We start from the raw sequence: 23,271 nt of genomic DNA, 5'->3' as shown, positions 1-23,271 counted from the left end.
TCACGTGTTGTTCTCTGTCTGTCTACGTCTGTGTCCAAATTTCTCTCGTATGAAGACAACAGTCATTGGATTCGTCCTCACCCTAATGCAGTATGACCTCATCTTACTCATCTTAACTTGATCACATCTGCAAAGACCCCCTTTTTTTTTTTTTTTTTTTTTTGAGACAGAGTCTCACTCTATTGCCCAGACTGGAGTGCAGTGGCGCGATCTCAGCTCAGTGCGATCTCAGCTCATCACGATCTCTGCCTCCCAGGTTCAAGTGGTTCTCCTGCCTCAGCCTCCCAAGTAGTAGCTGGGATTACAGCCATGCACCACCACACCCGGCTAATTTTTGTGATTTTAGTAGAGACAGGGTTTCACCATGTTGGCCAGGCTGGTCTTGAACCCTGATCTTAAGTGATCCATCCGCTTCAGCCTCCCAAAAGTGCTGGAATTACAGGGGTGAGCCACCGAGCCTGGCCCAAAGACCCTGTTTCTAAGTAAGGTCACATTCTCAGGTACTGGGAAGTTAGGACAGCAGCGTATCTTTTTGAGGGACACAATTCAACTCACAAGAAACTATTAACATTTACTGATGGCTTATTTGACGCCCAGCACTTTGCCAGGAGCTATTCATGAGCTCTCTGATTGGATCGTCACAACAGAAATATGAAGTAGGCACTGTTACTTCCCCATTGAATTGATGAGAAAATTGAGGCTCAGAGACAAGTAGCTAAAATGTGGATCGAGATCCAGACCTAGGAAGATATTACACAGAGTCACGCTGTGATGTGAGGGATACAGGGTACGGAAGTCCGGAGCACTAAGAGCATTTAGTAAAGGCATGCGATGCGGTTGGAGAGGCCAGGGTGGCGTCCTGGAGGAGGCGATGCAGAGGCAGAGGCTAGGAGGGCTTCCTGGAGGAGATGCTGCTGGAAGAGATTTGGAATGTGAGTAGGAAATTGTCATTTTACAGACAGGGAGACAGAGGCCCAGAGGACGGGAGGACAAGCCCAAGGTCACAGTGTTGAGGGCTGAGTGTGGCAGCTCCAGACCCTGCATCTTGGGGCAAAACGAGACAGGAGCCCTGGCCCCCACTCCCACTTCTGCCATCCTTCCCCCATCAAAGGGGTCCTGGTCCAACTCCATTCCCCAGAGAGTGCCCTGGTGGTCTTGGCCGTCCCCCAGAGGCGCTGGGGACATGATAGCAGGGCTGGGGCCCAGCTTTGCCACTTCCTAGCTGTGCATCCCCGAGCACCACTTCACCTCTCTGAGTTGCTTACTGCAACAGCAACTGAACAGGATCATATAAGATGACAGATGTGAAGGTGGTTTGGAAACTAACACCCAGGAAATGTCAACACTGCTAAAACTCTTGAGATCCAATCACAACCACGCCTCTCCCCTGACTCTCCCTGGCACCCCCAGCTGTACCCACCACCCATCTGTGCCACGCTCTCCCTCTCCTCTGGGCCTTCACACAGGCTGTGCCCTGCCAGGAATATCTTCTCCCTGTTCCTTCTTCTTTGCAAACTCTCAGCTTTACAACATGCTGGCTGGGTGACGCTGGAGGAGCGATGATGTCTCTAGACCTCCGTTGCCATAAAATGGACATAACTCACGTGCCTACTTCCTAGGCTGCGGTGCAAATGAGATGAGGTTATATTCTTAAAGCCTCGAGTGCAGTAGCTGGTGTTAGTCTGAAAAGATGGTGGTTTCCACTTGAGTGGCTGGGAAAATGGCAGTGGTCCCACTTACACAAACAGGGAGGACAAAAGGCAGGGACAGGCTCGGGCAGGGGACAGATAGGAGAGACAAGAACTTTGGAGCTGACTTCAGAGGCAGGATCTGAGAATAGAACCCAAGGGTCCCTGTCTCCTGAAGACACCAACCATTCCTTTTCCCAGCAGCACCCCTAGGATCACCTGTCCTGCTTCCTCCAGATCGTTTGCAGGGAGCCTGTTTCACTCATGCTCCAAAACTCATCTTGGTCACCCTCTTTTATGAGGACAGTCTCGATCCCTATCCCTCTACCCCAGCCTTCGCCCAAGACTCTATGCCCCTCCTCTCGCTGGCCAATCTCCAGGACACAGCTCCTGCAAGGCATCTGTGGACTTTATTTCTGATCCCTAGGCTAGCACGAGACTGAACGTTTCTCAATGAAGCAACGAATGAAACGAGTTCACGAATGACCGCGTGGGAGACGGAGCCAATGACAGAGTCAGCAGCCCCGGCAGCCCCCACATGGCCCACACCCGCGCCACTCCTGCCTCTGCCTTCCCTCCATGTACAGCCCAGTCCACACCCTACAAGGGAGGGAACCTGGGAGACAGAGGGAGGCTCCATCACTGCTCTGCCCATCACCCCCAGCAGAGAGGCCCCGGCCAACATGCAGCTCCGTTGGGCACTGAGTCACTGGAACCCTGCCATCTGCACCCTACCTCTTGTTACAACCTCAGCAGAGGGGAGACCTGACAGTTTGCGGGGCTACCTGGTAGGTCCTGGGGAGAGGTGGGCCTCACCAAGGGAAGGGTAACAGTGTCCCAGCCGCCCGCCGCACCCAGGTGCACCGTGTCCTCACCCACTCAGCAGGCTCTTCAGCTTCCAGGGCACCTGATATTTAAGGAAATTAAGGTCAGGCCTGGCTGCTAAATATTTGTCTAAGCAGAACAGAAAATGGTGCCAGAAAAGAAGGCCTTCAATTTTATGAGCAAATAAATCGTATGAGGGAGAATGGGCTGGGGATAGGGAGGCGGGGTGGGGTGCACAATTATTTAGAGCAGATAGTACCTACCCACATGTGGGGGCTGTCCAAATTCCCCCCTTTATAAAAGCATGGCTCCTTCACCTTGCTCCTTGGGGCGAGGCACGGAACAGACCTCTTGCAAGCTGTCATCCCTCTTCCCGGGATCCACAGCAGGTGATTCGGGCTGCCCCTCCCCGACGGCTGCACATCGGGACACCCCCGACCCACCACCACCCGGTTTAGCAGAGCAGAGGAGCTTGGCCTCTGAGCTCAACTGGGCCTGAGTCTGAATCCAAGCTCCACCACTGGCTTCAGCAAGCCTGGACCTCCCTGGGCCTCAGTTTCCCCCTCTATATAATGGGGTAAGCTAGTACTGACTTCCTTGAGTTGTTGTGAGTGGGAAGTGAGATGCCTGCTCCCCACGCATGATCCACGGGAATGCGCCCGGGGCCAGCAGAATAACGGCCCCCCAAAGATGTCCATGCTCGAATCTCCAGAACCTGTGAATATGGCGCCTTGTGTGGGAAGGGGGATCCAGGTTGCGGATGGAATGAAGGTTGCTGATCCACTGACCTTGAGATGAGATGGAGAGACTATCTGGGTGGCCTAGTGTCATCACAAGGGGAATGTAAGTGGAAGAGGGAGGCAGGAGAGTCTGTGTCAGAATGATGTGGTGTGAGCAACTCGACTGTTGTTGCTGGCTTTGAACGTGGAAGGGGACTATGGCCGAAGAATGTGGCAGCCTCTAGAGACTGGGAAAGGCACAGAGATCAGTTGTCCCCTGGAGCCTGCAGGAAGGAACACGGCCCTGCTCACACCTTGACTTCAGTTGGAGTGACACCCATTTCATACTTCTCACCCCCAGAACTGTAGGGTAATAAATGTGTGTTGTTTTAAAACACTAAGCCTGTGGTCACTGTTAGAGCAATGGTAAGAGATGGACGATCACTACTATCGCCTCTGAATAGTCACTCAAGGAAAACACGTTGATTACATGGATAAAAATAACTCTGGCCTGGGCATCAGGAATCTTGGAGTCTAGTTTCAACCTCGTCCCCAACAGGCTGTGCTACTGAGGCATCCCCTCTGCTCTCTGGACTCAGTTTCCCCATCTGGAAACTAAAGAGTTTGGATTACAAATGCTTTTCAGGGTCCCTGCCTCCCAACTCTAAACATTTTCTTCTTATAATTGTCTCTCAAAAGGGATTCATGCCCCCCCCAACTCCCCTCCTCTTCTTTCCACCTGCAATCTGCTCCCTGCTTGAGGGCAGGGTCCAGGCTGGGACTGACAGAGCCGGCAGCCCCCAGAGGAGATAGTTAATAAAGGCGGGAGGAGGAGAATCAATGTGCACTGACAGCCCTATGACAGATTGGCGAGAGCGACAGATTTAATATCCTGCCGTTTTCCTTCCCCAGCCCGGGGACCAGAATTGATTAAATAAATTAAAGCTCTGCAGCCTGCGAGGCTCTGGGTAAGGTCGTCTGGTCCTCCCGCTGTCACCATCCGGCTGCACGGCTCAGCCTACCGAGGACGGAGTCCTGAGAAGCTCGGTGCCTCGTCTTCTCTGCTGGGACCACACGAGGGTGCAGATGAGCCCTGGGACAGGTGGGAAGCGCGTGATGGGACGGGGAAGTGGGGAGGAGAAGGGGAAGACAAAAGGCAAAGAAAGCGTGGGACTTTACGGAGTGCCAGGTATAGGGGTTGCAACTGTGAGCTACGCAGCTGGAGCCTGCTGTACGCAGGCTCGGTCAGGTTATGTGCCCAGGCTGGACAGAGCAGACAGAGAGAGCCCTCGGCAGAGACTCAGGACAGCAGAGAGGGGAAAGGACTTGCCCAGTGGAATTTGAGGCCGAACGGGAGCTGAGCCCCATATTCCTCTCTTTAGGTCCGCTGAGCCCCTCCCCTGGCACACCAAGTGGGCCTGCGTTGACCTCCCCAGCCTGCTCCTATTCCAATTTCTCCCATGACTGGTTCATGGAAGGCAGGCTCCTGAGCCTGTAGAATCTGGAGTAACTCAGGTGTTAAAAATGACAGCAGAATGCATCCTAAGGCTTAGCTGAAATGATTGGTCCTCCAGGCACGGTCTTCGTCCCAGCTCCCCTCCTTGTGTGCAGAGCTGAGAGCTACTTTTAAGGCAGAGGAATGTCCGTGGGGCCCTATCCCCTTCCACCACCCACAGCCTTGGCTTGGAGTCTCTCAGCCATTGACAGTGGCTGGCAGTGTCTTTCAGTCATTTTCCTTCCCTAGTGCTCGCTGTTATCATCCCAGTTGAGTAGAGGGCAGATCCTCACTTCCCAGATGAGAAGACTGAGGCCATAAAAGGGGAGCAGCTTGCACAATGTCACGGTTGCAGCCTGAACTGGAGCCTGGGGTGACTGGCTGTCTCCCAGATCAAAGCTTGTTCCACATTAGGGGAAGCACAGAGGCTGGCTGGGGGCTGGGCCGGGGCAGGGGTGATGGTGGGGCAGGGGCAGGTTGGAAATACAGTGATGAATTTGGCTCTGGCTCAGCGACCACCTCACTCTTTGCGTTCTGCCAAAGACATCGCCAGCTGCCTTCAGCCTCTGGAGTCAGATCAACTGGAGTTCAAGTCCCAGCTTTCCCACTGATGTTGCCCTTTGTACAAGCCATCAGCTTCTCAGAGCTTCAGTTTCCCTGTCTGGAAATGAGGGTAGTGATGATGAGGCCACCAACTCCATGCAGAATGACCTGTCCTGGGCCTTGCTACAGGTGACAGAGTGGAGACTGGAACTCAGGCTTGCCCATTGCTCGCCTGTGCCTGTGATGCCTGCATGTTCGGGGAGGATAATTCCTCTGCATCAAGTCCCGCAGGGGCCAGGCATGCAGCAAGCACTCGGCAAACATCAGCTATGCTCAGATTTGCTGGCAATGCACCCGAACCCTCAACTATTTTCTGGGATTCAGTTTAATTCATGAGTTCATTCAACACAGAGTCTGAGATGTTAGTGGAGTTCACCTTGTAACCCTTCCCTTTTTCATGAGAATTTGGTCAGCAGCACCCAAAACACATGTCCCGATCACTGAAAATCTCATCGCTGCAGAGAAATGACAAGAGGTGCTCAGAACTCATGGTTTGAGCCACCTGGATAGGGCTCTCTTCTCCTCCATCAGCCCATGATGCACTTGCTTTGCTCATGGGGCTTGGGCCGGCCATGGTTCTTCATTCCCCTTGAGCCGGGCCCCCTGTCTTTCTAGGCTTTGATTTTCTCTGTGTTGCAATTGAGTTGGAACACGTGGAGGTGAGAGGAGCTGGGTGCTTGGTGAATCTCAAGCACAGTGTCCACGCTCAGCCGTCAGCTTGTCCCAAAGCCAGCTCCTCCCTGCAGCCCATGGGGCAGCATTTCTCCCTTGCAATTAATTCTTGCTCCAATTTAAACTCTTCCCAGGGAATGCTAAGCAGGTACCCTAGGAATGGATGAGTCCCAGGAAGGAAGGAAGCAAATCAGGGCAAGGTAATGGCAGGATTGGGGGAGGTGGGCAGCTGGGAAGACCAACAGTGGGCACTCCAGGAGGGTGGTGTTCCTGTGTCCCATTTTTCAGCTCCTGCTCTTGAGTCCAGAGCCAAATTCATCATCCTCCTCCCAGTCTGCTTCTGCTGTACATTTACCCTTGCCCAGCCCCAGCCCCAGTACAGCCAGCTCTTCGCTTTTGTGCTTCCTTTTTCTCCAAATGCACCTCCCAAAAACAGTCTTCCAGGTGCTCAGATGGAAACACCCATTGTCAAGGTTAACAACAGCAGTAATAATAACAGCTCCCATCCCCAAGCACGCACAGGCCAAAGGGCGAACAGGCACAGTGCCAGGTGTTTTGGACAATCATGTTCTTTCATTCTCACACCACTGAAATGATAGGTATGACTTTGCTGCCAGTTTGCAGAGAAGGAAACTGAGGCTCAGAGAGGAGCCTCCCTGTGAGGCAGAGCTGGGGATTTGCACCCAGGCCCACCTGGCTCCAGAGCTGACTCCCCATCACCTCGGGGGGCCCGTCTCACGGCACCTACAATTCCCGGCCTTCTTCTCTCACCTGGTGATGAGTCTTTTATTTTATTGTTTTATTTTTATTTATTTTATTTTTTTGAGATGCAGTCTTGCTCTTTTGTCCAGACTGGAGTGTGTGGCTTGATCTCAGCTCACTGCAACCTCCATCTCCCAGATTCAAGTGATCCTCCTGCCTCAGCCTCCCGAGTAGCTGGGATTACAGGCACCCACCACCACATCTGGCTAATTTTTGTATTTTTAGTAGAGATGGGGTTTCACCATGTTGGCCAGGCTGATCTTGAACTCCTGACCTCAGGTGATCCGCCCACCTCAGCCTCCCAAATTACTGGGATTACAGGCGTGAGCCACCACGCCCAGCCACCTTTTAGATCTTTCCTCCCCTACACCACCTTCCGGCTTCCCCAGCCCCAGCCCAGGCTCTCTGACTCTCCTGGGACAGTGCCATGGTTCAGCCCTGGTCCCCTAGCCTCTTTGGTCTACCCACTCAGTCACGGTCCAGCAGAGGCTTGTCCTGGCTGGGAGGGTGCAGAGCTCAGTCTCTGCTCATCATTGCTCCAGAGCTGGGCCACGTAGGACAAATGGCTTCACTCCCGGGGCTCCAGTCACCCCATCTATGCAATGGAGGAAGCTTGTCCTGTCGCAGCACCAGGTCCATGGAATTCACCTGCTCCTACTTCGCTCAAAGGCGCCACATATGCTGGTAACAGCCTTGACCAGCCCTGAGGAGCCCCCACGAGGCTAACGATGAAAGTTGCCACTTTGGAAAGCAGCGAGACTCACTTCCGGCACAGCCTCTGCTGTAGGGGATGGGGACAGGTAAGGGTGGCAGGAGCTGGGGCGCACTCAGAGGGCGGGAGCGGCCAGCTTGCCGGGAGCAGGCACTGGCAGAGGCTGCACCAGATGGCTCTGGCTGTCCCCGCTCCTCATTAAAGCAGCCGCCCGAGGGCTACTGCCCACCTGAAATGCAGGGGCAGTTCACCAAGCCCTGCTGAGGGTACTGTGCCCAGCCAAGCTGCCATCCTTAGCTACTTGGCCTGCTCAGCTGTGCCGTGGAGGCTCCTAACTGAGGTCTGAAAGCCGGAGGCCAGTGAGGCCAGGATCCAGAAGAAGCTGGATACAGCCTCTTCTCTGCATGGATGGGACATTGACTGAAACCCAGAGAAGACCGGAGACACCCCAGATCTCCCTCAACTCACACTGCAAATGTCTCGAGGCCCGGAAACAGCAGTCCCATGCCAAACCCATCCCTGGAACACTGACCCGTCCGCATCTTCCAGTACCCCAAACCTGGGTGAGGTGTGTGGGGGCAGACGAGGGGTCTCCGTGATGTAACTGTGTCCTTTGTAATAGATGTATATGATTTTTTTAAAACTCAAGCAGTGTAAAAGAAAATTGATAAGTGATCTTCCCGCAGACCTGCCCTTGTCTCCCTTCTTCGTTTAACTGTGGTAAATTAGACGTAACATAAAATTAAAAATGCTTTAACCATTTTTAAGCATACAGTTCAGTGGCATTGAGAACATTCACACCATTGGGCAACTTTTGCTGTCATCTACCGCCAGAACTTTCTCATCTTTCCAAACTGAAACCCTCTTCCCATTGAACATTAACTCTCCATTCCTTCCCCCAGCCCCTGGCACCCACTGTCTCTGTCTGTCTCTGTGAACTTGACTCCTCTAGGGACCTCACGAGAGTGGAATCAGACAGTATCTGCCCCTCTGCAATTCTGTTTCCTCTCTGCCCAGGTCCATGTGTGTCCTTCGGTCTCCCTTGTCTCTTTCCTGTTGCAGAAGACCGGGACGATTCCTTCCCCCGGCACAGGTGGGGCCGCCTCACTCCTTCCACCTCATTTCCCCGCGGTGTGACAGTCCCCGTCCACGAGCATCGTGTCTGCTCTTGTGAGAGCTGCTGCGCTCAGGTACGTGGCTCTCTGTGCGCATGGGTGAGTATCTCTGCAGGGCAGGCTTCTTGGAGTGGACGTGCTGGATCAAAGGGAGTGTTCACCTTTTTAGTCCTGAGAGGTACCTCAAATCACCCTCCAATGAGGTTGCTCCAGGCGCACACCTCCCCCATGGTGCTTTGGGGGCAGGAAACAGCTTTAGGGAGAGGGCAGAGGGGCTAAGGAGCTGAGCCAGGTTCCGCTTCCCCCAGCTTCTCGCTGGGTTTGAGGGGAGCAAGCCGGTGACACCGCATCTGCTGTCCTCGGTGACATGGATCCCTGGAAGCCCTCTGACCTTCGTCCCCAAGCTAGAAGACCAGGCTGGGAAGAGGCTCAGGCCCCTCGCCAGTTAGCCCTCCGGTTTCTCTGCTCCCCACCCACCCCAACACTGCAGGCCTGCAGCCCAGGGGTCCTCGGTCTGCCACAGAGACCCTGGCTGAGTTATGGCCTCATTCATTCCTCTAGCGGATTCGTCCAAGGGTATTTATCTTGGGCCTTTCTTTCCCTGAGGTAAACTGAGAAAATTCACAGGCTGCTGTTCTCCATGGCAAGGCGGGAGCTGGGGGCATTGCCGGTCTGGAAGTAAGGCCTAGGGAGGGAGAGTCCTGGGGAGATGGCCAGGACATTGTGGGGTGAACCTGGGACAGGGTGGCCGATAGGGCTTTGTGCTGCGATGGGGACGGGCCCCGTCCACCTGCTCTGCTCCCAGGCAGGTGTCCTCGGCAGACTGTGGGCCCCTCAGAGAGCCAACTGGCAATAAAATAAACAGCCACCACCTGCCGAGCTCTCACAGTGTGCCAGACTCTATATTTACATGTTCTCACTTCACCCTCCCTCAAAACCTGCACCCCCAAATGATCCCCTTTTACAGAGGAAGAAATGGAGTCTGGCAAGGCTGACTCGCCAAGGCCAACGGGTGACAAAGGGCAGAGCTGGGATTCCAACCCAGGCCTCCCTGGCTCTAAACCTCAGCTCTCAGTCCCTTTTCTACAAGGGAGTGAAAACCAGAAATCTGAATTCTGCTTCTAGGGTTATTTAGTTTTTCCTTCCTCCCCACCCAGACCACTTCCTCAAGGCCAAATCCAATTGCAGATGGGGATGGAAGTTTCTGGATGGTTTCTCGTGGGTCTCCTTGCTTATCACAGCCACACAGCTGTGAGCATCCGCTGTGGGGCCGGCCACAATCACAGGCAGAAGCCTTGTCAGTCCAACGTAATCCACCAATCCAGCAGAAGCTGGGGAAGCTTCTGGAACTTGTCTCTGAGAAGCCCGCTTGAGTCTCCTCTGCACACCACACGCCAGCCCTTTTTGCTCCACCCCACAACCCCGACATGACCCCTTTTTCTTTTCCAGGACAAGCACAGAAGCACAGAATGCCAATTTCCCTCTTGAGATCTCTCCTGAATTGGGAAGATCTCTCGTGAGGCTGGGTCAAAGAATCACAGACCAGAGACTGTTGTGAACTTCCCACCAATGAGGCATGGATGCCCCAGTCCTCATGGGGCATGTCTTAGGAGCAAAATCCCTAATTCTGGGGAAGGTTGGGAGGCACAACAAACCATTGGCTGTCTCACTGGCCTCTCAGATGGCCCACGTGACCAGGGGGCGTGGACCCCAGCCCTCAGGCCACCCTGTGTCGAGGCCCCATATGCCTCTGGCCCCAGGGATCTGTCCTCCTCCTCCTCCCCTGGCCCTAATCCTGCAGTCTTACAGGATTCATTGCTGACAATAATTAGGTCTCACAAGGATAAAAGCTAACCGAGTCCGAAGCCTTTGGGGACAGTATTAGCACGCTAACCCTGTTTGTGGTTTAAATATTAATGTCAGAGTGTAATTACTACCCCTTCTGTCGAAGGCAGTGGTTTGGAAACAGTTTCAGCCCCGCAAATGGGATCCATCCATCCTCGATGGTGATGCACAGCGGGGAAAGTTTAGCATTCCGGAGAGTTCCAGAGCACTTAGAACGCGGGGCATTTAGAACAATGATTACAAATAGGCAGCCTGTGGACCCAATCTGGCCCACATACCTGTTTTAAAATGTTGGCCTGACTGGGCGTAGTGGCTCATGTCTGTAATTCCAGCACTTTGAGAGGCTGAGGTGGGCGGATCACTTGAGGCCAGGAGTTCGAGACCAGCCTGGCCAACATGGTGAAACCCCATCTCTACTAAAAATACAAAAATTAGCCAGATGTGGTGGTGGGTACCTGTAATCCCAGCTATTCAGGAAGCTGAGGCAGGAGAATCGCTTGAACCTGGGAGGCAGAGGTTGCAGTGAGCCAAGATCACACCACTGCACTCCAGCCTGGGCGACAAGAGCAAAACTTCGCCAAAAAAAAAAAGTTGGCCTGCAACACATTTAAAAAACAACAAAAAAATAAATGTGTATAATAAACCTAGACTTATAATTTCTGTTGAACAACAGGGACCTGTGGCCATGCCTGGCCACAATCCCACAGGGTATCAGTGGGCTGGGCTGAGTGACGGCTATCCCCTAGAGACAGGCATCCACCTCCAGCTTACCACAGTCCTCACCACTCCCTATTGTACCAACCCAGCCCACTTTGCCCATTTGCGGCAGCTGTCTGGGCCCCAAAGGCAGTGGAGGGTGCAGCTCCTGGTTCGGAATTTGGAAAGATTAGAAATAAAGAAGGTTGGAACTGCAGAGCTAAGAACTAGGACCCAGGAGCCCCAGAAGAACACTAGCTCTTGATCTAGGAGGAGGGGTGTGCCTGGGGAAGGAGTGACACCTACATTCCCCTGTCCTGCCCATTACTAACCTCCTTGGCATGGATCTTGGCCAACACCAAAAAGGCTCCAGAAATGGAGCCTCGCCACCAGAGGCCACCTGGAGATAGGGGTGGGGTGAGGAGTCTTGAGTCTTGCTGGGCATTTTCAAGGGTTATTCTGCCCCTAACTTGCCACCACCACCGCCATCATTCCAAAGCCTTCCTACCTCCATGAAGTGAGAGCCATGGCCCTTGGATAGGGGCAGCTGTTGGGTGACCCTGGAAAGGTCCTGTGGCCGCCTAAACTGCTCATCTGGACAAATGCATCTGCTTGACCATTTCACTCAGGGCTGAGGCCACTCAGATGGAGGGTCACCCAACACTCTCCTAAGAAAGGGGCTCTGGGGGGCGTCCAACACAATGTACCATCTATGGAAGGGGTTTGAGTGCAGCAGAGAAGAGCTCTGGAGTTAGCGTGAGAACAGGAAGCAAATCCCTGCTTCTCCTTTTGCCAGCTGTATGAGCTGAGGCAAATTAACCTTTCTGAGCCTGATTTCCTAATCTGTAAGTGACAGAAATGGTGCCAGCATCACGGAGGTGCTGGAAGGAATGGATTAAGCCCCAGGCCCAGCATTCGGCACGGTGCAGGTCCTCAGCACATGCCGGACAGGATCTGCCGAGCTCAAGTCAGAAGAATAAAGGCGTCGTGTGAACCCAAGAAATGCCGGGGTAGGGGAGGAGAGGCTGAACTGGGGCGGGGGTGACAGAGGGAGTGTGAGAGGTGGTGGAGAGAGGAGCTTGGGACAAGAGGACAGGAGGGGTCCCAGGAGCAGGGGCTGTGCTGCGTGCCCCATACAGGCTCAAAGGAATCAGGTTCACAGCAAGATACCTGTGGTTGCCAGAGACAGAAACACACCGTGTGCCCACCTGTGCAAAAGGGGAATTTATTAGACAGTTTTAAAGGTGCCTCATGGGACCAAGGGCAGGAGTGGAGGTAGGGGGTGGGGGCTGAATGGCAGAACAGCAGGATGAACCCCCCAACCTCCTACCCCCAGTTCTGTAGTTCTGCCTCTTATGTGAATCTCTCTGTGTTGTCAGCCTGTCTCTCCCAGTCCCCGTCACTGGGCCCTCATGCTCCTTCTGTCAGTCTCTATGTCTCTCTCTGTCTCTGTCTCTCTGACTCTCTGTCTCTTTGTCTCTGTCTCTCTGTCTCTCTCTGACTCTGTCTCTGTCTCTGACTCTGTCTCTCTGTCTCTGTCTCTCTGACTCTCTGTCTCTCTCTCTGTCTCTCTCTGACTCTGTCTCTCTGTCTTTGACTCTCTGTCTCTCTCTGACTCTGTCTCTCTGTCTTTGACTCTCTGTCTCTCTCTGACTCTGTCTCTCTGTCTTTGACTCTCTGTCTCTCTCTCTCTCTGTCTCTCTGTCTCTGTCTCTCTGTCTCTCTGTCTCTCTGTCTCTCTCTGTCTCTGACTCTCTGTCTCTCTGTCTCTCTCTCTCTGTCTCTCTGTCTTTGACTCTCTGTCTCTCTGTCTCTCTGTCTCTGTCTCTCTCTCTGTCTCTCCGACTCTCTGTCTGTCTGTCTCTGTCTCTCTCTCTGTCTCTCCGTCTCTCTGTCTGTCTGTCTCTGTCTCTCTCTCTGTCTCTCTGACTCTGTCTCTCTGTCTCTCTCTGACTCTGTCTCTCTGTCTCTGACTCTGTCTATCTGTCCATCTGACTCTGTCTCCGTCTCTCTGTCTCTCTGTCTCTCTGACTCTCTGTCTCTCTCTCTCTCTGTCTCTCTGTCTCTGACTCTGTCTCTCTGTCTCTGACTCTGTCTATCTCCATCTGACTCTGTCTCCGACTCTCTGTCTCTCTGTCTCTCTGACTCTCTGTCTCTGACTCTCTCTCTCTGACTCTCTGTCTCCCTCTGACTCTGTCTCTCTGTCTCTGACTCTCTGTCTCTCTGTCTCTCTGTCTCTCTGTCTCTGTCTCTGACTCTGTCTCTCTGACTCTCTGTCTCCCTCTGACTCTGTCTCTCTGTCTCTGACTCTCTGTCTCTCTGTCTCTCTGTCTCTCTGTCTCTGTCTCTGACTCTCTCTCTCTGACTCTCTGTCTCTCTGTCTCTCTGTCTCTCTGTCTCTGTCTCTCTGTCTCTCTGTCTCTCTGTCTCTGTCTCTCTGTGTCTCTGTCTCTCTGTCTCTCTGTCTCTCTGTCTCTGTCTCTGACTCTGTCTCTCTGACTCTCTGTCTCTCTCTGACTCTGTCTCTCTGTCTCTGTCTCTCTGTCTCTCTCTGGCTCTGTCTCTCTGTCTCTGTCTCTCTGTCTGTCTCTGGCTCTGTCTCTCTGTCTCTGTCTCTGTCTCTCTGTCTCTCTCTGGCTCTGTCTCTCTGTCTCTGTCTCTGTCTGTCTCTGGCTCTGTCTCTCTGTCTCTGACTCTGTCTCTCTGTCTCTCTCTGTCTCTCTGTCTCTCTCTCTCTGTCTCTCTGTCTCTCTGTCTCTGACTGTCTCTGTCTCTCTGACGCTCTGTCTCCCTCCCTCTCTGTCTCATGCTCTCCTGCCCCTCAGCTCACAGAGCATCCCTCTCCTCTAACCCCTTGCCCACTTAGTTTTGTGCCTTCTCTCCACCCACTAGCCTGCACTTTGTCCCAAGCTGAGCGTCAGATGCAGCTACTGAAGCCTCAGCTTTGCACCGCACCCCAGTTCAACTGTCTGCCCTTCAGAGATGGAGCGGAACCTCCTGGGGCGTGACTGCCCACCTCCGTAAGGAGGCCGTGGGGCCTGCCTGGACTGGTGCATACACTTCTGGTCTGGCTCACCTCTGAGGCCGGGCAAAGCACACTCTCCTGAGGGACTTAGCAGTCAGGTAACGGCACAGTTCGCAGAGAGGACGGGCTGGGCTCGGCCAAAGCCCCGGATGAATCTACTCCAAGGGCTTGAGAGGCTGTGGTTGGGGGTCAGAGCTAGCCCCTGACTGGGGATTAGCACTGGAGGCCAGGCTTTGGCTGGCAGTGACCCTGGCATAGGTACCCTAGGGCCAGCTGTCCAGCCATGACTATCAGAGCTGACATAGGGTGTGGCACTCAGAGCTAGAGAGAGTGTCACCCCTCTTCCAGGGGAGTCAGTGGGGCATGTGGGGGCTCCTAGAGACATCGGCACCGTCATGGCCTGATGTGGGCCCAGGAAGCCCCTGATGTGTGGCTCAGTGAATGTTCGCTGACTGGTTCCCTGAGTGAGTGGGAAACAAGTGCTGGGCAGAGTCACGGATTTTAACTGAGACAAGAGGGAGGGAGCATGAGGAAAAGAAGATTGAGCAGAGGAGATGGAGGGGGAGCCGAGGGGCTGGCTGGGAGAACCAAGGAGGCAGAGAGAGGAAGGGAAGGAAGACAGCAGAGAGAGGAGAAGGAGAGACCGTAATTCATTCCACTTCATCTCTGTTCATTTTGGACAAATAGAGCAGAAACTGCAGACCAAGGAAGGAGGAAACAGGGCATGAAATTGCACTGTGCCTTGTAATAGCTCTGCCAGCCAGGCAGTCCAGGGCTAATAACCCACAGGGTCAGCCCCCACCCGCCCAGGAGCTGTGGGGTGAGCACTGCGACCCCCAAACCGGGCAGCCACGGCTGCTTGGTTCCTGCCCCAGGGAAGCTTCTCTCCAGTCACCCACCTTCCTCGGCCTGAGTGGCCGCAGAACCAGGAGGCTGCTGGGAAGCCTCAGAGGAAGACTCCGAGGAGCCGGGGAAGGGACCTCCTTTAGACATCAGAGAAAATCTCGGGGAATTTAAGGGATTTGGTGAATTAATACAACCTGGATTTAGATGATCAAAAGCATTTCTTGAGGCAGCTAGATGGGAGCCACTGGAGGTTTCTGGCTGGATATGGGCTGCAGGAAACCTTCCTTTCCGTCTGCAGGAGGCTGGTGGGATACAGGGTGGAAGAGGGTTGGGCCAGCTGGGGTCTTGGAGAGGGACGAAAGATCTACAGATGAGCGGGCCTGCTCCCCGCTGCCCTGCCCAGGCTGGCTGGCTGGGGCTGGGCCCATCAGCAAAATGTTTAGACACACGGAGAGGTTTAGATATGAGAACGAGTTCCTGGCTGACAAACTCCGGGTCCCCAGCTTCCCAAGGAGGTCCGCCTGGAGTGGGGGGATGATGGAAGAGCCTCCAGGTATCCATCTCCCCCCTACCAGATTTGGGCCCAGACAAATGGCCTGGTGGGCCCCCAGCCCAGGGATCTGATCCTTCTGCTTAACCTTTTTTAAAGTTCTCTATGGCTTAACTTTCTCCAGCTCAGCTTCAGCCCCAGTTCTCCCCTTCCTAATGGGCCCCACTGGCTTTGAAATAAATCACATCAAGCTACACAGCAAGTGCGACTGTAGAGTGAGTACTCACTAGCTCCCAGATGCCGTGCCTGGGATGCTGTGCATTGGCCCAAGATGCCATCAGCTCCTTACAATAACACATATGATCATCACCCTCATTTCAAATACAACAACTCTGAGACACAGAAACGTTAAGAAAGTTGCCCAAGACTCCACAGCAGAAAGTGACAGAGTCAAGAATTGAACCCCAATCATCCACCCTGGAGTTCAAGCTCTTCCCCGGGGCTGGTGGGATGGGTGGTGGGTGGAAGAGCTGGCTCATGCTGGTGAGGTGAGCTGGTGGGTTGATGATAGATGTGGGGTTGGGTTAGGCTGGTGGCTTGGATGGGTGGGTTGGATGGTATGTGGGAAGGTGGCTGGGTAAAGTGGTTGGTGTGTTGGTTTGGGTAAATTAGGGCTGGATAGTTGGGTGGTTGGACAGGATGAATGGATGTGGGACTCAGTGGCCCTAGAGCACGGCACAAATTTCCTAACCTCCAAATCTTGCCTTTGCCATTCTTCCCACTGAGAGTTCCCTCCCTCCACTTCTCCCTTTTTCTCACTCCCCTCTCAGGTCTCAGCCAAACTCTTGTACCACATTATGCAACCAGTGCAAAAGGCAAGTTCAGCCCTGCAACAGCCTAGGCCATTCCTGTTGGTACCACTCAGCTCGCACCTATCATCTGCTGTGTCCAGCCACTGTTACTTCTGCTTAACAAATGAGACTGGAAGCTCCTGAGGGCAGGCAGCACACCTCACATCCATCACAGTATGGGCAATGGTGCTTCTTTGTGCCAGGTATGTGGGGAGCAGGAGTCATGGCAAATCTCTGGCCAGGAGAAGGAAACGTCGGGGCTCCTGTCCACGGCCTCCCTGCCATTTGCCCAAGACCCTTCAGAGGGTCCCCAAGACACAGTAGTGTGGGGACCCTTGGGCCATGGCCTCAGAACTGCCACGTGTCTCATTCCAGATTCCTCCTCCATGGAGCATCATCAGCTACACGCCTCCAAGCTGCACAAAGTGAGCTCGGCTACAAAAGCCACACAAGTTGGCACACAGCAGAGACATGGCCTGGGACAGAGACAAGAAGCTCCAGGGGCTCCTATCAGACCCAGAGTCCAGCGTGCAAGGCAGAGCCTGGGACAGGGGACTTCTAGGCCGGGGTTTCTGGCAGCCTTCCACAAGGCCAGTAGTCACCCGACCCTGGCTAGCTGGGGCCCCTGGCTCTTCATTCTCCTCTGCTGGTGACATTCACTGCGGCCCCCTTCCTACATGCTGCCATGATGCCCCTCCTGTTTGTTTACCCTCTTGTGGGGACAGTAGGGGGGCATTGGAAGGAGAACCAGCCTCCCCATATCAAGGCAAATACGTTCCCAGCTAATTGGTATTTGCATGGCAAATCCCGGGTAAAGACGTGATCATTTGCATGTTCTAAGAGTAATGATATTTGATGTTGTCAACTTATTACAACCTTAATCACCACTCAATTTCCTGCCTTCCAAGCTCCCAATCACGCTGCCACCCAAAATAACCACCTCTTTGAAACTCATGCAGAGCCCCACAGGAGGGAGCCACGTGGGGATCCCCAAGCTGAGGGGGCTGCATGACATCCCAGCTCTGCTATGACCCTTCTCCTTTTCCCTTCCCCACTCCTCCTTCCCTCTCCTCCTCCCTCATCTTCCTCCTTCCCCCTCCTCCTGTCTCCTCTCTTCCTCTTTCTCTTCCTCTGCCTCTTTCTTCCCTCTTTCTCCTCTCCTCCCTTCTTCTTCTCCTGTCCTTCCCCCTTCCCTCCTCCTTGCTCACCTGCCTCTCCTGCCCAGTGCGGAGAGCCCTCACTTTATTAAATCCACTTGTTGCCAGTGGGAAGCCAGACATATTCCAAGAACAGGAAAATAAACTCCCACACAATGGGACAAGCCTCTAATTGGTCGATTTGCTTCCAGGAGCAAGAGGGGAACTTCTCTGCAGGGCTGCACTGGCATCCCACCCGATCCCTTTACACAAAACAGAATTACTGAAAAGGATTAACAAAGAATAACTACTATTTACCGGCCCTCCCTGTGCCAGGCACTGCGCACAGCACTTCACCTAGGCTGGCTCGTCGCCTCAGTTCCACCCAGAGTAAAGCCAAGGTCCTTACGAAGACTCCTGAGGTTCCCTGGTTTGCTTATTTCCTGGTATGCTCTCACACTCTCTGCTCCAGCCACGCTGACCTCAAACACCCGGGGCGTGCTCCTTCAGGCTTTGCACTGGCTGTTCCCTCTGGCTGGGCCACTCTTTCTACAGATGTCTCCTTGACCCACTGAGCTGGCTCTCTCCTTCTCCCTGTGGCCTGACCTAATCCACCTGCCTGCTTTGATTCTGGGACATGGCTGCTCCATCCCCAGTGAACAGGGCAGGCACACGCGCGCACACACACACACACACACACGACCCTGCCCTGCCTCCAGCGTTTGGAATCCTAGTTCTGCCCTCTTCCGTTCTCCCTTTTAACCCATCTCATCGTCAACTTACTTAATGTGCAAGTTGTCCACCTCCCACCACCAGGCCAAGGCAGGGATCCTTCTAGAACATATTGGGCACTTCCTGAATACGTATTGCCTGAATAAAGGAATCTTCACAGTAACCTTAGGCGGTGAACCCTGGCAGTATCTTTATTTGACAGTGGAGGAAACTGAGGCAGAAAGCGGTTTAGTAACTTGCACAGGGCCACACGGCTGTTGTTAGGCGTCAGGCCCAGGATCTGAACCCAATCTGCCTGATCCCGGAACTGTGCCCTTACCCAGCCTGATGCTGCCCAGAATGACAAGCTTGCATCCCACCCTGTGTGGCTGGTGTTGGTATGAAGCTGCCCTGTCAGGTCTGATGAAGCAATCCCTGTTAGCAGCCCTGCATGGTGTCACACAGATGTGGATGCCAACCCAGGCTTGCCTCCTTATCCTGAGTGGCTAAGCAGTTACGAAGTCTCAACCTGCCTGAGTTCACTCAGCCACCAAGTGGCACCCGCCTCCCAGGGTTGGGAGCGGACTCAGTGAGCTAATGACTCTCACCTCCTTTGCACAGCATATGCTGAGTACCCAGTGGATACTGGTTCCTCTTATTACCTTTTCTAAGATTCTCATGAATATCTTCCAAGGTTTGGGGTATGGCAGGGCCACCCACTGGCTTTTCTGCTCGGTGAGATGAGCAGGCCAGTGGGTAGACGGAATGTACTGACTGAGGAGTCCATTGGGTGGGACCATGGAGCTCCCCCAACTGATTCAGTGGGTCCCAACCCCAGGGTTGAGGCCCCTGTTTTTTCCCCATCCATGGCGAGGTATACCCCAGGTGGTCTGCCCCTGGTAACCCTAAACTTAGGGTTAGGGTTGTTAGGGTTAGGATTAGGGTTGTTCGGGTTAGGGTTGTTAGGGTTAGGGGGGTTAGGGTTAAGGTTGTTAGTGTTAGAGTTGTTAGTGTTAGGGTTGTTAGGATTAGGTTTAGGGTTGTTAGGGTTAGGGTTGTTAGGGTTTGGGGTGTTAGGCTTAGGGTCAGGGTTGTTAGGGTTAGGATTGTTAGGGTTAGGGTCAGGGTTGTTAGGGTTAGGGTTGTTAGGGTTAGGATTAGGGTTGTTCGGGTTAGGGTTGTTAGGGTTAGGATTAGGGGTTCGGGTTAGGGTTGTTAGGGTTAGGGGGGTTAGGGTTAAGGTTGTTAGTGTTAGAGTTGTTAGTGTTAGGGTTGTTAGGATTAGGTTTAGGGTTGTTAGGGTTAGGGTTGTTAGGGTTTGGGGTGTTAGGCTTAGGGTCAGGGTTGTTAGGGTTAGGATTGTTAGGGTTAGGGTCAGGGTTGTTAGGGTTAGGGTTGTTAGGGTTAGGATTAGGGTTGTTCGGGTTAGGGTTGTTAGGGTTAGGATTAGGGTTGTTCGGGTTAGGGTTGTTAGGGTTAGGGGGGTTAGGGTTAAGGTTGTTAGTGTTAGAGTTGTTAGTGTTAGGGTTGTTAGGATTAGGTTTAGGGTTGTTAGGGTCAGGGTTGTTAGGGTTAGGATTGTTAGGGTTAGGGTTAGGGTTGTTCAGGTTAGGATTAGGGTTGTTAGGGTTAGGGTTGTTAGGGTTAGGATTAGGGTTGTTCGGGTTAGGGTTGTTAGGCCTAGGGTTAGGGTTGTTAGGGTTAGATTTGCATGAGATTTGCTTCTGGTTATAAAGTTAGTTGACATTATGGTATCACATCTGTACACATTCTGCAACGGGCAGGAGAGAAAGAGGAATTGGATATAATTCTGGGACATACCCGTGGAAGACACAGTTCAAGGGAGCACCATGAATTGGTGGGGTCTAAGGAGGGTAAAAATGGGGGAAGGCCTGAATGTGGCTCCTGTGCACTGGGTCTCTCCTCATCCCAAGCCTTACACAGCTGAGCCCAGATAGGCAGGAGAAAATGGGCTCACATATCCCAGTCTTTAGAGGGTTCCTGCAGACCCAGCCACCAAACTCAAACTGGATCTTTCAAGAGTTCAGGAAGGTGAGGTGGGAATGGGAAGCCCAGCGTGTGTACAGGTGTGCAGAGAAACCCAGTGTGGCCTACAAGCTCCCACAGAAAGTGATCACCCCTTCACTGGCCCCATGTGACCCTGCTGGAGATGAGCCCACAGCCTGGCCCAGGGCAACGGGGCCCTTCCATTGTGCCGACCACAGCTGTGAGAGGATGGAGGTTCCCTCCCAGAGATGCCCTCATGCCAGCAGCACCCCCCACCCCCCCACACACACACCTTGGGAGCCGCATCCTTTAATCTGCATCGTTGGTAATCAATGGCCTCATTTTTTGCCACTAAGTGGCCAAGGAACATGATCATTAAATACTCATGTAGTAATTCGACAAATCACAGCCTTTTAAACTATCTCAAGGAAGGGAACTTGGGCTTGCACCCAGCCTTGCTCGTTCCTTATAGATTTCTTGAGCTGAATAACAAATCGTTTTCAGCTAGCCGAGGTGGAGCGTGGCGGGAAAGGCAGCTTGGCAGCTCTGCGGAGAAGCAGGGAAACAGCCCTCGTGCCGGGAGGGTTTCCCAGGAAAGCACTTTGAAGGAAGGAGGTGTTGGGGGGAGTTTGGGGGAGCAGCTCGGAACCAATGAATTAAACATTCACTGATCTCTTTCGAAGCAGCTGCTACCAAGGAGGGGAAATGCTTTAATTAATAAAGCACTGTCGGGGAGAGAGAGCTGTTTTCCAACACACCCCGGGGCTCCGGGAGCAAGATCAACAAAGCAGGTGCCCACCACCCTGGCTGGGGCCGTGCTGGGAGGGGCAGGTGCTCTCTGTCTCACGGTCTGGGGAGAGATGGCTGGCCAGGTGATTACCTGGCCCCAAGGAGGTGGGGGATGTCCTTTCTCGGCCTCAAAGCCCAGCCCAGAGCTGAGGCCACCTGCCCTGGATGAGAACCTGGAGATGTGGCAGAAAGAGCACTAAACTGGGAGTCTGGAGAAGGTGCCCTATTTTCAGTTCTAGTTGCAGTGTGACCTTGGGTTAGTCATTTCCCCTCTCTGGATCTTGGTTACCTCATCCGTCATCCTCAGACTGGGCTCTGGGAAGCCATCGGGTTCCTTGAAGGTATCCAAAGATGGCTTTGGTTGGGCAGGGGTGGTGCAGGCAGGCGGGGCTCTGGGCCCCAAACCCAGCTTCAGCCAGAGTAGCTTTGCTTTCATCTGCTAATATCTTGAGCTTCATGTAAAATGTCCTTTGAAGAAAGAACACTGAGGGTTTTTTTAAAAATTGAAAACCATTGGCTTAGATGTTTTCTCCTGTCTCTTCAGGAGCCTGGGCCTCAAAGTTGAGCAATTTTCAGTTGGCCAATCAGTCAGCCTCAGTCATAACCAAGCACCTAGCCCATGCCCGCTGCTAGGGTGACACAAAGAAGAATAAGGACACTCTATTTTCTTTTCAGGGGGCTTCCAGTCTAATCCCAGTGTGTCAGATATGTGGCATACGTGCCATTGTTCCTGACTGTATGCCTGTGGCAGGCATTACTAATTGATCACAGTCCTCTCTCTCACAGAGGCCAACTGTGATCTCAAACACTTTTTCAGCCTAGTGCTCTAGGCAGCCCCTGCCAATCAACTAGCCCCAGCACTTGAAATGACACCTCTCTCTCCCATCTATGTTCCAACAAACAAGTTTCCCAAAGCACAATGGGCTGCCTCACATGTTTATTCATTCGTTCCATAGGTATTTATTGAGCACCTACTATATTCTGGACACTGTGCTAGGGCTCCAGCAGTTCTTGTGGATCTTATGGTAGAGAAAGAGATGGATAATCAATGTGTAAACAAGTTAAAAACCAAATGGTTTTTTAATAAATAGTGACACAGACAGTGAAACTAGAGTGAACTGAGAAGAAAGGACAGGCTGGCTGCACTACCATGGGTGGACAGGACGGGCCTGAACACAGGAAGTGTCGTATAAGGAGGTATCCCAAAAAGGAAGGAAGTCGTCATGCAGAGGTCTAGGGAAAGAGCATTCTTTTTTTGAAGGGGAAGAATCTTGCTCTGTCACCCAGGCTGGAGTGCAGTAGTGCGAATTCAGCTCACTGCAACCTCTGCCTTCCAGGCTCAAGCAATTCTCGTGCCTCAGCCTCCTGAGTAGCTTGGATTACAGGCACACGCCACTGCACACAGCTATTTTTGTATTTTTAGTAGAGATGGGGTTTTGCCATATTGGCCAGGCTGGTATTGAACTTCTGACCTCAAGTGATCCGCCCGCCTTGGCCTCCCAAAGTGCTGGGATTATAGGAGTGAGCCACCACACCTGGCCAGAAAGAGTGTTCTTGACAGAGGTTTGAACAACTGGTGCAATGGCCCTGGGGCAGGACAGAGCTCAGGGTTTGAGAGTTTGAAGGACATCAAAGTGGTCCCTGGGGCTGGGATATAGGAGAGGAGAAGAGATACAGAGTAAGGTGGAAGAGGCAGGCAGGGGCTGAATCTCTTGGGTCCCATGAACTGTCATTAGGAGTTTGAGTTTAGGAGCAATGGAAGCCATTGGAGGGGAGGGGTGGGTCTGATTGTTCTAGAAAGATCTTCAGCAGCAGCTGGACCACTCCCTGCTGGGGGCCTGACAGAGGATACTTTTTTCCCTAGGGAGGAGCTAAGGAGTTTCTGAGCCCAGCCAGCATGGAGATTCTATATTCTTGTGGCTACTTGTCAAACCCTGAAGAAGGCTGGATCTCAGTGTCTTTCCACTTCCACTTCTGGAAATTTCTACCTGAGGAGTCTCCTCCTTTCATTTTGAAGGCTGTCCTGTGGCCCCCACCATAGTGCCCCACCTAGCCGACCCTCCTAGGTCCTCGGTGCCCTCATCCTTTCCAACTCTCTTACCCACCAAGCTGCCCTGTCCTGTGTCTCCCTCCCTGACTGTCCAGCCAGCTGTCTATGCTGATGTTGAAGGGGGTGGATTACCAGGGGTTGGCTAGTAGGTTACCTGCCCCAGGCCATTCCTGGAGTGGAGAGGAAGGGATCTGGGAGAGAGGTCCAGAAACACCACCTTCCCCCAAGGAACTC

This window comes from Macaca thibetana, chromosome 1 (genome assembly GCF_024542745.1).
Source record: "Macaca thibetana thibetana isolate TM-01 chromosome 1, ASM2454274v1, whole genome shotgun sequence".
Taxonomy (NCBI): domain Eukaryota; kingdom Metazoa; phylum Chordata; class Mammalia; order Primates; family Cercopithecidae; genus Macaca; species Macaca thibetana.
This window is presented reverse-complemented; position numbering follows the sequence as displayed.